Here is a 19,097-nt window from a genome sequence, read left to right as displayed (position 1 = left end):
AGAGCTGGACCTACATACTCCTGCAAGATGGAGCTGTAGCAGACACTGATGGCACCCTCCTAATCGGACTGGTGGATGATCTCTGTAACCTTGTCCCAGCTTCAGTGCACTTTGCAGCTGACTGTATTTGCTACTTGCTGAGGAGCTCTTACCCTTATGGGGAGCCAGAAGTACAGGGGAAATTATTCCCCCACCGCCCAGCCACCATCCCTAACAGTATGGCTGACTGACTAGTATGAGAATATACAGGCTCCGCTCCTTTGCCTCAAGCCTGGACAGTCCCTGGGTTGTTATTACCATTACAGAGCTCCCTGAGGGCTGGGGCGGAATCTGGGATTCAACTGATGCCACAGGCTTAGGTGAATGCCTCTCCTGCTTCCTCCCAGGGGAATTTCCTTAACAAATCACTTGCACCTGAATTCTTGCCTCGGGGACTGCTTCTGGGAGGATTAATAGAAGACAGGGCTCTGCTCAGCGTGATTGGGTAAGAGAAGGGAAGTTAGACCCCATTACCTGGAGAATGAGGCACCTTGGATTTAGTTACGTAAAGATGCCTAACACACAACTAACACTTGCTCCTCTGTTTCACAACTGTCCTTGACCTCCAAGTTCAGGTGGGGAACCTTAAAGTAATCAATTCCCTGTTCTTCCTCACTAAAATCATCATAGCTTTTGGACTAACTTAACTGTTTTAAGGGAACAAAGGAGACTCTATCCGCAAAAACTTTTTTTTTTTAACTGATACCTTTTTAAAAATAAGGAAACTTACAAATTGAAATATTTAAATTATATTTAAGTTAGCAGATATGACTTCATATTTCAGAAATAGGAATTGGTAGAATGTTTTTCAAAATGTAAAAACTTGGGGTGCCTGGGTGACTCAATCCGTTAAGTTTCCGACTTTTGATTTGGTTCTCATCGTTCATGAAATTGAGCCCCAAGTCAGGCTCTGTGCTGACACCACAGGGCCTGCTTGGGATTCTCTCTCTCCCTCTCTCTCTGCCCCTCTTCTGCTCTCTTTCTCTGTCTCAAAATAAATAAATAAATTTTAAAAATGTAAAAAACTTTAAAACCTCCTTTTAATGGTATTTTTGTATACTAGTCGTATTTTTTATTATAATGGTCCTCCTCTGTGTGGTGATTATGGAACCATATAAACATGAAATTCCTGTTAGAGGAAAGCAAGTGATGTTTGCCAAGTAAATAGACACAACAGTTTATACACCATTCTATACTAAAATCTATTTCATTTATTAATTTATTTCGAGAGAGAGCATGTGAACGGAGAAGGAGCAGAAGGAGAAGGAGAGAGAGAATCCCAAGCAGACTTCACACTATCAGCGCAAAGCCCAACGAGGAGCTTGATCTCATGAATGTTGAGGTCATGACCTAAACCAAAATCAAGAGTCTGATGATAACTGACTGAGCCACCGAGGTACCCCTATACCGTTCATTTATACAGATATTTTCTTCCCTCCTTCCAAAAGTTGGCTAGCTCTTCTATAAAGCTCTTGAAGATCTGTAGGCAGTAATTATATATGTAAACCTTATTTAAAAAAATTTTTTTAATGTTTTATTTTTGAGAGAAGTGAGAGACAGAGCATGAGCAGGGGAAGGGCAGAGAGAGAGGAAAACACAGAATCTGAAGCAGGCTCCAGGCTCTGGGTGGTCAGCACAGAGCCTGACATGGAGCTCGAACTCATGGGCTGTGAGATCATGACCTAAGCTGAAGTCAGACACCCAACTTACAGAGCCACTCAAGCGCCCCTAAATCTTACTTTTTTAAAAACAAATGTGTTTATAGTAACTACTTTGCCAAACTGAACTTTAAAAGTAGTATCCTTAATATATTCTCTCTCTTTCTTCAAGCACAACAGCAAAAATATATGAAACATAGATTCTTTTAGTGATATAATATTACTCTCTTCAACACTTTGGTTTCCTATTACTCAATATAAATCCAATTATTGACAAAAATGAAGCTTTCATTTCAACCTGATTACCATCAGTCATTTTGTGTGAACCGGTATGTACCATGAATATTTGAATGTTATCAGATTATGATCAAATATAGTTCTCTATTGTAAGTTTCCATCATCCTGGAAAAAATAGACATTACTAATAGCTTTCAAGTTAAAAATAGAAATTACCAGTGAAATTTAGTGTGTCTATAATTGTTATAATGATGTTTATCAAACCCATAAGTATGTCCTACATTTTGAAAATGGTTTTAAAGGCACATAAGGATGTGTGGGTGTTCCACCGTTTCTTAAGGATGGAGTAAGAAGCAAAGGTATCTGTATCACTACATGTGATAGCAGATATTTAATACCATTACCTGTGATGTTAAATACCTAATACTACTACCTGTGGTATAAAATTTTGTTATCTCTAGCTGTGACATTAAATGTTACTGGTCAATGGCGTTACCACAAAAATGTATTTGCTGGCTTTAGCAGCAGCTCCCGCTGTTCCTAGAAATAACATTTCCTGGACTGCCAAAATAGCACATGGTCCAGTGATGGATAGGATGGACTTGACAATTAAGCCATCTGCTTGCTGGCTTCTTTGATTTTTCTGCTTTTTCCTCTGCCGCACAGCTCAAGCATGGCTGCCATTTAGAAGAAAGACTGGACAAGGAAACTAATCTCTACCATACTTCCTGGATGACTTTAACCAATAACTTCCCAGACCGAAAGGGAAATTTACACATGGTATTTGCACATGCTCGTCACTGATGCTTGGAGGATGTTAAATACCTTTAAGCCAAGTGATATACAAAGACAAACACAGGGCTGGGAATTCGAATAAAGATTCTCCTTGTAGAACAAAAACTATTGAGTCACTTAGATCCAATTCTACCGACAAAATGTCTGTCTGCCTCGTGGAACAATTTCAAACCAACTATGACTAAAAGAAATGAGAGATAGTTCCTTTTATTTTCTCCTCCAATTTATTCTGTAGACTGAACTACACCAAATTAAAAACAAAAAGAACTAGAAACTATATTTACTTTGTTATATTGACTTTCTGAGAGTTAGCAATAAAATGCCTAAAGATTGAATTTAATATATCTCATCATTTTTTCTCATGAGGTGGAATTACTTAGTTGATTATCCTTTTTTTTTTTTTCTTTTTTCTGGCCCATTGGCCTTTTTTCTGTTTCCAAGGCAAAAGTTGTCAGCCATGATGCATCCTGGAGTATTACCTATCAATCCAACAGAATTCAGTAATCTTAGGCTATGGTTCTGTATTGATTTAAAGACTAGGGTAAAGTTACCAGTTTCTCTTAGATTTTTTTCCTATTGGCAAAAGAAAATCTCATACTTTAGCTTTGGTTATTGGTTTGAAAATTCAAGAATATTTCAAAAATGTTCATTTACTCTAAAGGGAATAACACAGGTAATTATATTACACAGAACAAAAAATACTCCTATGCCTCAGAAATAATAGAATTTAAAATCAAGGGCAAAAATCAATATTAAAGGTATCTTTTTATAGATTAAATGCAAAAATAGAGATTTTGACTACTTATGGCATGATTTGGAAAAATGGAGATGTCAGCATTTTATACATTTCAAACAGAAACAGTAAGAGTGTACTTTGTTTTACAGTTATTCTAATATTGAGAGATACAAAAATAGATGCCTCCCCATCCAAAGAACCTAGACAGAGTCAAGCAATGGAAATGAAATTGGCATACATTCAAAATACAAGGTGAAAAAGACAACATGTATAAATACCAATCTGGAATTAGCATAACATATCATCTATTTGATTAGCTTTCTTCTATAATTCAAAAGCCACATCTATGAAATTCTTTTTGGTCCCAAATATTCAGCACGTCTTATTATTTATGTGAGGAAAGAAACTATATTTTGTGAAATCTTTAAGATAAAGATTGAAATTGAAAGATGTGGGAAGAGAAACCCTGTTACATATAGTTATGGATAGATTATTCTCAGATTATACATCATTTATTTTCAGTGAAGCTTTATTATATTAGTATGGAAAATCCTGTTTAAGATGGAGATAATATATAACAATGAGGAACAGACATTTGTGTATCACTTGTAAGAACATTTTTTCCCCAAACAGTTTAACTACTATTTTCCAATTATTGACTATCAAAAGATACACACCAACAATTCACACTTATTGACAAATTCATGGACAAATTAAAAAACAAACTGCAGATCCAGGGAGGTCACACACGACAGAGGGTTGCTGCACAGTCTGTTTTTATAAAGTTTAAAATAAGGTAGTCTTCTATGATATTAAATTTTTGGTGGAGATCACCCGTGGAGATGGGCAGTGACTGGTGGGAACACTGACAAGGTTTTCCATGCTCCTGGAAATATTCTATTTTCTGATATGTTTATAGGGGTGCCTTCACTTGGTAAAGATTCACTGAACTGTATACACTTATGGTTTGTGCTATTTTCAGATAAAGGGAAAATTTAACACCAAATGTTAATTTTTTTTTTTTTTTGTAAAATAGTATTGTAGACCTTTAAAAGGAAAACATACTAAATTTAAAGTTTTAATGATTTAACATACTTATGGCCAAGTCTCATTACCTCTCATTACTTAGAGTCCTAAAAGACAAAATGGGAAAGAAAAAATGCTAAGTTTTATAGTCATAAAAATCCACAAACTAATAAGTATAGAGAGTCACATATTTTGAAAAAATAAAACATTATCTATGTTTTCCATAACTGTGTGCAATGAAGTTTTTCAAAAACAATTATAAATTTGTTAATTAATGAAACTGTAAATTATATATAATCAAATTTGGTTTTTAATTGCGGAGTGCTCTACAAAGATAATTGGACACCTTTGAAAAGTTTATGAATTCTTTAAGTTCTTTCAGGCTTCTACAGAAGCTAGTAACTGCTTCAGACACTACTGATAGTTCAGTGGGCCCGAGAACTTCTTAGTTTAGAATGAAATAATCCTAGTCACAAATACCATTCACTGGAAACAAACATGAGGGTATTTATAAATATCTGAATAATTGAAAGCTTTAATTTCACATACAGATATTAGATGTCATGTTGACTAACAGTGTCATGTGAGGTAATTATTTATTAGTAATAAAGGAAAACTGAGCTATAATCTAATCTCCAAAGGACAAATGCAACTTGTCTGTAATCATTGGTGTTGACTTTATTAAAATTTTTCATATTAAAGCTAGAGGTGATTTGAATGATCCAGCATTCTTTTTTCACAGATGTGGAGGCTTAGCCCTCAAAGTTCATACATCGAGATAAATACAAAACCAGATGTTTAACTCAAATCTTCTAACAACTTGTCTAACACACTCATATGCTTCCAGAAAGAAATGTTTTAAGATAATGAAATGAATATAGGTTATATCATGACTGTTCCTCTACTTACTATTCTAACTCAGAGGGCTTAAAGTTTCTTGGAGTTCGGGTTTGGCATTTTAGCTTTCTGTTCAAGGAGCGTCTGCTTTGGCCTCCCAGTATGGACGGGGGCAGGTCAGCTATTTGTCCATCCATCTCGGCATGGTCCTCACTGAATCACTAGTACTTCTTAGAGCACAGTTTGAAAATAAGTTTATACTAGAGGTCATTGCTGGAATTCTAGTATTCTACAGCGATAAACTGATTAGCAGTTCTAATGTAACTCTTCCAAAGCACAGAGTCACAAACAAGAGAAAATGACTCACTAAATAAGATTTTGTATCTAAGAGTATGAATTATTATTCTCCATGGAAACAAATTATTTTCCATGAAAACCAAATACTTGTCTCTGAGGCAATGTGATCATTGTTTCAAGACTATTGGAAATATGTATTTAATTGTATTTTTAACTATAATAAATTAGGCCCGTGTTTCTCCTAAAAGTAGATTTCTTTCTAAGCACCTGGTGGCCTCTTGCTAGAACAAATACAGTAAGGGCACACCACAGTTACTTCTATTTGAAACTGCAGCCCTTATTCCTTGAACCACACCATTGAAATTCAACATTAATCAGTGATTTAAGGTGTATTGGGAAGATACCAGTCCGCTGGATAGAGATCTGATTTTTTTATAAAAAAACACATTTGTTTATCTATTTATTTTAATTAATCAAGTTTTTTTTGGTAATGTTTATTTATTTTTGAGTGAGAGAGAGACAGAGCATGAGGGGGGGAAGGGCAGAGAGTGAAAGAGACACAGAATCTGAAACAGGCTCCAGGCTCTGAGCTGTCAGCACAGAGCCTGATGGGGGCTCGAACCCACAAATCGTGAAATCATGACCTGAGCCCATATGGGACATTTAACCAGCTGAGCCACCCAGGTGTCCCTAAAAAGGCGCATTTAAAATTTGAATTTGAGATCAGTACAACTTTGGATAAATCCAGTTTAGTTTAATTTCTCTGCCTGTTACCTGTTGGATGGCCTATCTCACGTGTTTTTTATCAGTAGTGAGCAAAACCCCTGATGCCCCCCACCATTAGGCCACAGCCCTTTGTTAAATTGATTTACAAAATATTCCACAGTCTATGGAATGAAAACTGAATTACACAATTGTGACTTGTTAAATACCATAGTGATATCTGGAGCAGATCCAGTTAGCAATATACTCTAAGTTTTCAACTCAAGCAGATGGTGTGAAATTTAAAGCATAAGAGTATATGACTTCAGTGTATATTATGCAACAGTGTTATGGCACAATTAACAATAATAAGTAATAATCTATTACTCTGTACTTGAAAAACGAAGCATTATGTAAGTTCGTACATCACCAACCCAAATGTTAGGCTCTTATTTAGATTTAGTCTTCTCAAGTCCCACCTCTTTTGCTGTATATATATATTTTTAATCCAGATGGGTTTCTTGATTGAATGTGTCACTTGATCCCTTGAGTTATTGCCATTGTTTAAAGATGTATTGTGAAAAAAAAATGATGTATTCCTTATATTTCCCTAAGCCTCTCAATAAAGTTATACAGCATAATTTTAAATTCAAACGAAAGTAACTATGAACTCAAAAATTTGATTAAATTCCAAATTATGTCAAAAATAACTGATACCCAAAAGACTAAATCCAGGTCACAAGGTCACAGATGCCTCACTGATTCACACTGTAAGTATATACTTAGAAGATTTCCAAAATACTTGCTAAATCTTCTCAAAGTCCAGCAAGTTCTGTAGAAGCTCGAAAGCCATATTTTGAAGGAGTTTTCATGGACCCAAAAGATATGAAGACATACTAAAATATATTAAAAAGCTATTATTCTACAAATGACCCCAAATAGCCAAAGCAATCTTGAGAAAGAAGAACAAAGCTAGAGGCATCATGCTCCTTAATTTCAAACTATATTGCAAAGCTATAGTAATCAAAACAATATGGCATTGTCCTTTAAACAGACACAGAGATCGATGGAACAGAATAGAGAACCCAAAATAAACTATACATGGCCAATTAATTTACAACAAAGAAGCCAAAAATATACAGTGGGGAGAGAATAATCTTTTCAATAAATGGTGCAGGGAAAATATGACAACCATATTCAGAAGAATATAAATGGACCGTCTTACACCATGCACAAAAATTAATTCAAAATGGATTAAAAACTTCAATGTGAGACCTAAAACCATAAAACTCCTAGAAGGAAACATGAGCAGTAAACTTTTTGACTTAGGTTTTGGCAATGATTTTTTGGATTTGACACCAAAAGCAAAGGCAACAAAAGCAAAAATGAGTGAGTGGAAATACATCAAACTAAAAAAAACTTCAGCACAACAAAAGAAGCCACCAATAAAATGAAAAAGCAACCTAGTGAATGGAAGAAAATATTTGCAAATCACATATCTGATAAGGAGTTAATGTCTTAAATATATAAAGAGGTCATACAATACACTAGCAAAAAAGAAAAAAAAAAAAAAAACAAGCAATCTGATTTAAAAAATGGGCAGAGGATCTGAAGAGACATTTTTCCAAAGAAGAGAGAGATGGCCAGCAGATATATGAAAAGATATTCAACATCATTGGTGTGTCTGGTTGGCACAGAGGAGCATGTGACTTTTGATCTCAGAGTCTTGTGTTCAAGCCCCATGTTGTGTGTAGAGATTATTTAAGTGAATAAATAAATAAAAACTTTTAAAAAAGATATTCAACATCATTAGTCATCAACGAAATACAAATCAAACTCCTAAGGAGCTAACACCTCACATCAGTCAGAATGGACACTATCAAAGAGACAAGAGATAACAAATAACGGTGAGGATATGGAAAAAAGAAAACCCTTGATGGGAATATAAATTGGTGTAACCACTGTGGAAAACAGTATGGAGGTTCCTCAGGAAACTAAAAATAGAAATACCATATGATCCAGCCATTCCACTTCTGAGTATTTATCTCAAGAAAACAAAAACACTTGGGGCACCTGGGTGGCTCAGTTGGTTAAGCATGAGACTTTGGCCCAGGTCATGGTCTCACGGTTCCCAAATTTGAGCCCTGCGTCTGGCTATGTGATGACAGCTCAGAGCCTGGAGCCTGCTTCAGATTCTGGATCTCCCTCTTTCTCTACCCCCCTCTCCCCTGCTTGCACTGGTCTCTCTCTTTCTCAAAATTAACAACAAAAAAATATTTTTAAGAAAAAAAACAATAAAAAAGAAAACAAAAAACACTAACTTGAAAAGGTATATGCACCTTAATGCTCATGGCAGAATTATTTACAATAGCCAAGACATAGAAATAACCTGTGTTGGTTTTTTTTTTGACAAATGAATGGATAAAGAAAACATGATATGTGTGTGTATAATAGAGTATTATTCAGCCATAAAAATGAAGGAAATTTTGCCATTTGCCATAACATGGATGGACCTTGAAGGCATAATGCTAAGTGAAATAAGTCAGACAAAAAAAAAAAAAAAGATAAATGTTATATGATCTCACTTATGTCTGGAACCTAACCACGTTCATAGATACAGAGAACAGATTGATGGTTGCCAGAGGCTGGAGGTAGAGAGTAGTTGAAATGGATGAAGGAAGTCAAAAGATACAAACTTTCAGTTTTAAAATAAGTCAATGGGATGTAATATACAGCATGGTGACTATAGTTAATAGCACTGTACTGCATATTTGAAAGTTGCTAACAGAGTAAAGTTGTTCTCATCACAAGGAAAAAAATTCTGTAACTATGTATCGTTTGACAGATGGTAACTAAACTTACTATGGTGATCATTTTGCAATATATACAAATAGCACATCATTATATTTTACATCTGAAACTAATATAATGCATGTTCATTATACCTTAATAAAAAATAAATTTGGGGCACCTGGGTGGTTCAGTCAGTTAAGTGTTCAATTTAGGCTCAGGCCATGATCTCATGGTTCGTGAGTCTGAGGCCCTCATCAGGCTCTGTGCTGACAGCTCAGAGCCTGGAGCCTGCTTCAGATTCTGTGTCTCTCTCTCTCTCTCTGCCCCTCCCCTGTTCGTACTCTGTCTCTCTCTCTTTCTCCCAAAAATAAATAAACATTTAAAAAAATGAATGTAATAAAAACAAATAAATTTAAAAAAATTAAAAAAAACAAAACCAAATAAGAAACAATCTCTGTCTTTGAAGAATGACAAACATCCAGAGTAGATAGAATTGGTATAGCTGACCCATGTTTTTGAAGTTTCATTGACAATGTCATATGGGTTAAACTGAAATCACTGTCATTCCAAATTGTTTATTACTAAGGAAAGGAATATTCTTAAAGTGATTTTACTTATTTCTGCAGGAAAAACACCCAGGACAAAAAAAAATTTTTACATAGTTTAATGGTTTTCTTTTTTTAATGGTTTATGACTCTGGACCGTGTGGGGTTGGAATCAGCTTCTCTCACCTACCATGTATTGATCTTGGGCAAGTTACTTACATTACCTACAGTTCAGTTTTCTCATCTGTAATCTCATGATTTTTAGGAGAATTCACTGAAGTAAGATATGACAGTGCTGGGAGAATTGTAAGTATTCAGTATATGTACACCTCTATTGTTATTATTTTACTAATAAATCGTTACTAATTTTGCCAAGCACAACTTCTATCTCCAGACTGACCCAGAAAACAAAACAAAACAAAATAATACAAAACAAAATGTTATTGTATCCCAGTGCATTTCTGGCACTCACCTGATTCAAATATTAATAAGGTTGATGACTTAAAGCTTTTCCATTATTGCAGAAAATGCTAAGTTATTATCTGGTAGACATATCCTAAGACTTTGCACCTTTCTTTGTATTTTTATTCTAATTAGGTTTTAGAAGATTGTTTATTGTATCTATTTGGAGGAATGTGTTTCATGCTGTGCCCTTCATTAAAAAGATTAAGTACTTGATCAATCCTTAACCTCTTAGTGTGTCTCATTAGTTTGGTAATTTATTCATCAAAAATACACTCTGAGATGCATTGGGATTGAAGAGCTGGTGTTGATCCAAGAAAGCATGCTGTGTAGTGCCATGAAACTCATCACTTAGAGTAATGTGCCTTCACAAGGAGAAAGAGCAGGCTGTCTTTATAATAAGAGTATAGAAATGTTTATATCTTTCTGCTACCAATTCAAATGAAATCTTTTGAGATCTGCTAATCCATAAATCTTGTAGAAGTAAAGATGCTATAGAGTTGTAGCATGTGGAGAGTTAAATTTATAGAAATCAAGAATTCTAGGAACTGAATAAGCATTTCTTTATTACTGGGTTACTTTTATAGATTAAAGAAATATAAAATAGAATAATTCTTAAGCTAGAAGAACTTCATTAAAACTGTGAACCTATTAATAATTTAAATATATGGGATTTTTTCCTCAATTTGGTAAAATGGTTAGAATACTTTACGTATGATTGTATACATTACAGACACACACACACACACACACACACACATACACACACATGTGTTTCCTTTTATTTGACTTTGCACTATTTGGGGTCTTTTTAATCCGCAGGACATTACAGTCAGAAATATGTTTTAAACACACACACAAACCCATATAAATACTTTTATTTAAGTTGACAGTTTTGAACATCAGCTATTCTAAAGGACCTATAATCGGGAATCTTAAATCCAAACTTTCTTAATGATGGATCCAAACTAAATTATTCGATCATAACTGAGTACTATGTGACCCTTAAAATGCTATTCAGTTCAGAAGCATTATCTTCTCAGTATATAATTAATCTTTTCTTTTCTCATTTTAGAAGACACATGCACATCTGCTACTCATCATTCTTAACTGTTCAGGAAGGCAAGAGAAGTGTCTTCTTTGTGCTTCAAACCTCATCTTTAATAAAACCTGAGAAAATCTATGGATATCCAATAACGACAAGAGAAAGAGAAAGAGATGAGGAAAAGGAAGAAAATAGAAGGCAATGTCAAAGACAAATCAGTAAGGAGATTGATTTCATTCAGGCTATTGAAATAGAGACATCCAAACACCAGTGTCTAAACTGTGGAGTTTTACCCTAGACTTTTAAAGGGAGGAGTAAAGTTCAAGGTAGAGTGATCTACACTTGGTTTTTTGTTTTGTTTTCTTTTCAATCAAGGAAGTCTCAGTCAGTTAGCTAAAATGGAAATGTTTATCCTTGTGTCTAGCTAGTTTCGCAGGGGACAAACAGTTCTAATTTCAGCTAATCATTCATGAGACAAGGAATGGGAAGGAGGAGGGTCTATGTCTGGTTTAGTCAGCAGGTTCAGGCTAAAGGGGAAAAAGTCTGTTTGAGACCTGTCACAGGTACACAAGGGAGTCATCTGCAAATCTTAGAGGGGTCATGAGAAAGGATAGATGGAAGGTTTTATCTATTTCACATGAGTAGTTAAGGTAAACTTTTTCCAATAACACGAAAAGGGCGATTCTGGATAACAAAACCTTGGGGAGATGTCTTAACCATCATTGTTTTCCAGAGCTCAGGTACGGTTCACCAGTAGCAGAAGGGCAAGAAAAAAGCCAGAGCTTTTTTTAGGAACATTACATTTTTTTTCTGTATATTAAATTTGCTGAGTTAAATTCATTTTTTACAAACTAAAGCTTTTTCTTCAAGTGTTTTCTCAAATATGCACACCTCTATTAACGTCTTCAATTTAACTTAAAAATTTTAATTTTAATTTGATGTTTGGTTTCTTATTCATATTTTGTATATAAATCCATTACATTATCCTAGAATCAATAATAAACTAAAAGCATCATGATTTCACCTGTTTAGTTTCTTAACATTCTTTTCCACATGCAATTTAATTTACTATGTATATTTTTTAATTAAGCTAAATTAAACCTAAATTTTATCAATCATATAGCCCAACACCTTCATTTGTTCAAATAAACAACTTTAGTCCCATAGAGTTTTCCCAAACTTATACAATTAGCTGTTTTGATTGCCAGGACCAGAACTCAGGTTGCCTGACTCCTACTGTAATTCTCACTGCATTGCAACACACTCATAGTCCCATTTTAGAAATGAATGCCAATATTCTCTTAACATGACCATTAGAACAGATTAAAATTAGAACAGGCAAGTGTAAACACTAAAAAAAAAAAAAAAATTAAAAAAAAAGCTATTTGTGGTTAAAGGACTTAAAAGGAAAACCAAACAAGCAGCAACACTACTGAAAACATGCAAAAAAGAAAAAAAAATACAACTAAAGTTTGCAGTTTATAAAAATAAAGTGACAAAATAAGATCAAGCTGAAAGTTTTATCATTCTTTTCTTTTTTTAAAGCTTATTCATTTATTTTGAGAGAGAGAGGGAGCACAAGCAGGGGAGGGGCAGAGAGAGAGAGGGAGAAGCAGAATCCCATGCTGACAGCATGGAGCTGGTGTGGGACTTGAACTCATGAACTGTGAGATCATGACCAGAGTTAAAATCATGTTTAACTGACTGAGCCACCCAGGCAACACAGAAAGTTTTATCATTCTTAATAGATTAATACCAGATTCAATTTCCTAAATGCTTGTTTTTAAAGTTGTTACAAGCCAGCCTAACACTGATAATTGCTCACCAAGAGTAACAGAAGGATATGAATCTCAGAGGAAGTTAAGTCCACATGAATTCGAAAGCAGCTAGAGCTGAGCCAGTTCTCCTAACTGCTCTTGTGTACCTAATGCAGATTTATTTTAGCGTCAAATAAAGGAAGTGCAAGGGTGTTCTTGGCACATCAATTTTAGCTCAAGGGCAGCTTCTGGGTAGTTTCCTAAAGCTGAGACTCTGAGGCAAAGAAATTTAAATTCTTTATTTTCCTTACTTACAGGAAGTCATTCTTTTTATTTATTTATTTTTTTTTTAATTTTTTTTCAACTTTTTTTTTTTGGGGGGGGGGGGACAGAGAGAGACAGAGCATGAACGGGGGAGGGGCAGAGAGAGAGGGAGACACAGAATCGGAAACAGGCTCCAGGCTCCGAGCCATCAGCCCAGAGCCCGACACTGGGCTCGAACTCACGGACCATGAGATCGTGACCTGGCTGAAGTCGGACGCTTAACCAACTGCGCCACCCAGGCGCCCCAAGGAAGTCATTCTTATGGCAGGATTAGACCTGGTCAAAAGCAGAAAAATCAAAATCAATCATAAATCCCAGAGTTCTCAAGATTGTGCTCTTTATTATTGAATTTGCTATTCCTTCACTCATAGGTTTATCTAGAGGTCAAGACATTCAAGAAAAAAAAAGAAATATTGGTTAAAAAAACAGTGTATAGAAATATGAAATATTAGTATGGCTGGTAGAAATGGAAGATTAATTGGATTATTTGACTGTGTAGGCATATGTTTGCATATAAATGAGAAGAGGATTAGGCTGTTGTTTCCTTTCTTACTAAATGAAATATACCTAAATCACTTTCAACTTCTCTACAACACTGATTTATTAGAAGAAAAAAAATTAAGGTTCAACTAAGAACTGAAATCACCACACTTTTCTGTTTTCATGCTAATTTGTTTTGGTACAAAGCACACATTCTTGGTTTTGTGCTAAACAATCTAAACAACTCAGGGATTTGGTAAAAATAGCCTAGCCACCTTCTGGAAAAGTACTTGTTCCTGGACAATATGATAATGAACTTACTCATCAGTATGCACTTAAAAACCCTTTTGTTGTATGCCTGCCAATCAAAACTACTATGTCACAAACTCTATTAATCCCAACCAGTATTCCATCTTGCAAGACTCACCTGAAACTCACCCAACCCAGGTCCTAAACTTCTTAAAATTACTAAAATAACCCAAGGCCTTAACCATGATACATATCCTCCCCAGAGTTCTCATTTCTGAAACACTGCGAAGACACCCCCGGGGGACTATTTACCTTCACTGCACTAAGTCTCACTAACTTAGCTTTTTTTGGGTCAACAGGTTTGCCTGGTGATATTTTTTGAGAGTAATCAATTAATCCAGATTTATTTACCATATTTAAAATATCTTAACTTCAGTTTCTCATATGAAATTGGATACTGTGATTGCTGTTTGCATAGATAACTCATATCTTGGTATATTTTAAACAACGATTAAAGTATTTTCAATTCACAAATCACTGGAGTCCACCAACTTAAGTTTACAAACTTTTAAAATATTACGAGTTTAGAAATTCTTAAAAAAACTCCTGGTTTGTCCTTTTATTAAAAACAAATTTAGCATATCACATTAATTGGGACAGCAGAATCATAATCAAGAAGCAGTTCAAAATATAGTATCATTTTTCTTTATTTTTTTCCCGGCTTTAGAAAAAGTATTATCTCCTTGAAATTGTGTTTTCTTCCATATACAACAAAGGGTCTCCCAGCTGGAATTTTTACTATCTTGGGAAGGTGTCCACATATCCAATTGAAAAAAAAGTCAGGTGAAAACTGTGGCCAACAATGAAAGAAAGTGAACTGCCTATCAGTGGATATGTTCAGACTGTCTTCAGACGGCAGATGTTAGGTATCTTGTACATGGGACTCAAGAATCCATTAGAAAATAGGCTCCATAAGAGCAAAGGCTTAGTCTGTTTTACTCACTAATGTATCCCAATGTTTAAGCTAATACTTATACAGCTCAAAAATTACTTGAATAAATGAATAAATCAGTCAGAAACTTAGACCAGATACTATTTAATTTTTTTTTTCAACGTTTATTTTTGGGACAGAGAGAGACAGAGCATGAACGGGGCAGGGGCAGAGAGAGAGGGAGACACAGAATCGGAAGCAGGCTCCAGGCTCTGAGCCATCAGCCCAGAGCCTGACGCGGGGCTCGAACTCCGGGACCGCGAGATCGTGACCTGGCTGAAGTCGGACGCTTAACCGACTGCGCCACCCAGGCGCCCCTAGACCAGATACTATTTAAATTTTAACAACCATGCACAGAAGATAGCCCCGAGTCCCTGCCTGGCAGCTTGTGCTTTATCAAGTCCTGGTCTGGCCTTCCACTAGCCACCCCCTTTCTCACAGGATGAGAAGGTGTGAGGCCAAGGGGACATGCTTACAAGAGCCCATTGCACCACCTCTGAAAGCCCATGGAAAGTAGCCCATATTTCACTTCCACAAGCCGCAAGGGCCTTTTCCTCCAAGGACAAATGTGAGGCCCGAAGACTGGCCGTGGCCATAGCGTAGCTCTTCGTGTGGTTAGAGACAATGGCACTTATATTTTCAGGATGTGGTATCCACTGGTATATGTGCGAGACCCCTCGAAGTATAGTTTTGGGCAGACTGAGATGGAAAGGGTGGGCTATGGGCTGGAGGTTATGTGTCTGCCGTCAGCTCTGCCTGTGCCACAAAGTACCCCACGTACAACTTCAAGGAATCTGAAAATTCTGAACTAGACCTGACCTTTCAGGACATTCTGAAGGAATGTTTACCAAAGAAGGAGGTGAAACATTTTATTTAACAGCTTATTGGCTTCATTCATCATCTTTAAGTATCTAGACACAGGGCATGTGTATCCCCTTGAATTTTAGAGTAGGTCGGTGCCTGATACTCATTTTCTCCATTCCTCCCTGAGGATGCAGACGACAAAGAAACACTAGGTGACAACTCAGTAAGGTGAGTTTAACTGCTGGTGGATTTAGACAAATACTCCCATTTTCCTTTGATAAGTCTTTGGGTCACTTCATGCCTGAGGGCAAGACCTTAAACACCACAACGAGGGGCTCTTGGAGCAGAGCTACCAGCAGCCTTCAGTGTGCTGAATCACCTCGATGGACTGTTGAATCTGCAGACTTTCAGAAACCACCTCCACAGACTCTGACTCATTATATGTGTATGGGGTGGAAGTGAAGGATACAGAGTGAGTGTGTGCGCTTTTAGCCTGCATCCTAGGGGATTCAGATAACTTTGATCCGTGTATCACATATTGAAAAACACCAACCATGCTAGCGAAAGTAACAAATGGCGACACTTTGCTTGTTTTTACTTTGGGCCTTAGGCAAGAGGATCGATCGCAAATGTCCTTGGGGAATAATATATGGCCCCATTCAGCTCACCACTGTGACATACCGCCTGAGAATTGGAAGCCAAATCTTTAGCCAAAATAAAGTATGCACTTGTCTGGAAGGTCATCTTTGGTCTTTGGGGTGGGGGTGGGGGAAAGGTAACCCACAGGACCTTCCCTTTCCCCTTTACTCACTGACTGTAGAGTATGAAGAGCTAGAAGGTCAATATCAGAGTGTAGGACTTGGGGAAGGAGAAAAGAGCCGTAACTCTGAGTATGAAGGAGGAAATGCCAAACCTTGAGCTAATATTGAGCAACTGACATTTTCCTGGATTGTCCCCTGTATCTTTAGTTTTGTTGTTGTTTTTAGTTAGTCTTTAGTTAAAACAATAGTAACAACAATGAACAAGTGTGTTTAAAACTATAGGATCTGCTTGCACTTAAAGCTTGCTGTTTTTAGTCTTCAACCCTGTTTTTCAAACCAAATCATTTCAATCAGGGGCATAGTGAGGTTTTAAAAACCAGGGCAAGGGGCGCCTGGGTGGCGCAGTCGGTTAAGCGTCCGACTTCAGCCAGGTCACGATCTCGCGGTCCGGGAGTTCGAGCCCCGCGTCGGGCTCTGGGCTGATGGCTCAGAGCCTGGAGCCTGTTTCCGATTCTGTGTCTCCCTCTCTCTCTGCCCCTCCCCCGTTCATGCTCTGTCTCTCTCTGTCCCAAAAATAAATAAAACGTTGAAAAAAAAAAAAAAAAAACCAGGGCAAGAGAGCCTAGGGAGGGGAATCCAAGTCGTTAGTTAGGGAAAATTATATATAATTTAACCTTTAACCTTTTCCTCTCCTGTTTTACACATACTCCTTTGTCCAATTTTATGCTAGCATGTAAAGTTTTACAAAGGAATATTATTTGAAAATGTAGTCAAAGCGATCAGCTTGCACCTGCCATGTTTCCTGGTCACGTTTCTGATTTCTTTCCTTTACACTTTTCCTATCTGAGAGTTTATTAGCCAAAGGCTTAATGTGTTCACTTAAAGTTTCTGAAAATTAACCTTTTTTTTAGAAATACTTGGAAATACAACACTCTCAGAATATTAGACACATGAGTCTTTATTCTCCAAAAACACTTATCTTCCTCCTCCTGCTTCCTGGTCTCATCTTAGTCACACACGTCTGACTTTCAATAGAGATGTGAAACTTAACTTCCCTGAGGCCCTATTCCCAGTGTTAATAAATATATCTTACAGAATATCTGGTTAAGTGAACTTGGATTTCTCTTCCCATAAAAAAGTAGTATCACCTGACAAAGGGTTGTGTAGTTAGATGTTCAAGCCTGAATAGATTCAGACTGAATTGGTGTAATTTGAAAAAGCCTATAGAGTCATATCCTTCATTCTATAGAAGCTCCTCATAAATATTTAATTTTGTTTAATGTTTTTTATTTTTGAGAAAGAAAGAGAGACTGAGCACAAGCAGGGGCAGGGGAGAGAGACACAGAATCCGAAGCAGTCTCCAGGCTCTGAGCTGTCAACCCAGAACCTGTCACTGGGCTCAAACTCACGGACTGCGACATCATGATGAGCCGAAGTCAGATGCTTAACTGACTGAGCCATGCCGGCACCCCATAAACTGCTCACAAATTTTTAAAACTCATCTATCCTTTAAAGGTGAGTCACAGTCCTTCTGATTTTCAGCATTTGAAAGAAAAATGAAAACTCACCATGTCTTAGTGACTCAAAAAATGTGCTTACAGTGTCTGCACATTTTATTTTATCTTTTAATCTGTTTTTAGGAATCTTATTAATTGGTATAAAAATATACAAAAAGTAGCATACTTACCAATCAAAAAGGCATCATGGATTCTAATTCATGTTCTCTAACCAACACTTTCATTTAAGGATTGTGAACACCTTAGTAACACAGGAGTCAATTGTTATTGTTTTCAAGAAGACCTTTTAGCTACTTATTTCTAATATCAAAAAAGTCACACTAGAATTGTAAAAAAAAAATCCTGTTGGGCAGACTCACACTTTTAATATAAAGTAGAATAGAATCCCCATTGGTAATATGTCTGACTTAGAGAAGAATTTCATTTCAAGACACACGTGTTTGACTTGAGGATGTGAACGTGAAGTGGAGTTCCCTACCAAGGTCCTAAAGTTCTTTTTGCAATAATTAAAAAATGTTTATTTATAACAGGCATGCTTAACATTGCATGTGAACATATTTATTCTGGAACCACTGGTTTAAGAGTACTTTTTGAGGTTTCTCCAAGCCTACGGGAATATTTTAGATTCTGGAAATAATTCAGATGTCACAATTTCTCTTTAACCTATTTTAACACAGATATTACTGAAGTAAACCCTGAGGAGAGGCCCATATACTATCAGCAGCACACACAATCTGAGCTTTTTCAAATGTAACCATTTCAGCAGCATACAATTTCTGGTTCAGAAGTCAAAATTCAAGGAGTCTCATTAGATCTGTGAAGCCACATATTGTCAATGATACAGGACTAGGGCAAGTCTACTTGCTTCAATTCTCTGATTAAACCATCTGTTCGTAACACTCTAAATAATTGACTCACAAAATGATATTATTAGAAACTAAGTATGTCCATTTATTCCCAAGGACATTATTTCACTCAGAAATCTGGTGGTGAGGAATAAAAGGATCTCAAATTTTGACAAAGGAAAGTTCAGTAGGAACTT

General features: G+C 36.3%; 1 long non-coding RNA gene across 4 annotated transcripts in view; it reads left to right on the top strand.

Annotated features, from left to right (window-relative positions):
• LOC147575565 (uncharacterized) overlaps positions 1–19,097 on the top strand; it is a 97,261-nt gene that overhangs the window by 71,034 nt on the left and 7,130 nt on the right. For 3 of the 4 annotated variants that reach the window (XR_015242518.1, XR_015242519.1, XR_015242516.1), the window contains exons 6-7: positions 9,931–9,971; positions 17,840–18,053. This is a non-coding gene — a long non-coding RNA (uncharacterized LOC147575565). Of the gene's footprint in view, positions 1–9,930; positions 9,972–11,202; positions 12,176–17,839; positions 18,054–19,097 lie in introns of those variants that run through there. The other variant, XR_015242517.1, reaches the window with a different exon arrangement.

Source organism: Puma concolor, chromosome D3, assembly GCF_028749965.1.
Source record: "Puma concolor isolate L17-30 chromosome D3, mPumCon1.1.hap2, whole genome shotgun sequence".
Classification (NCBI taxonomy): Eukaryota; Metazoa; Chordata; class Mammalia; order Carnivora; family Felidae; genus Puma; species Puma concolor.
Note: the sequence above shows the minus strand (reverse complement) of the source record. Positions and strands in the feature narration are given on the sequence as shown.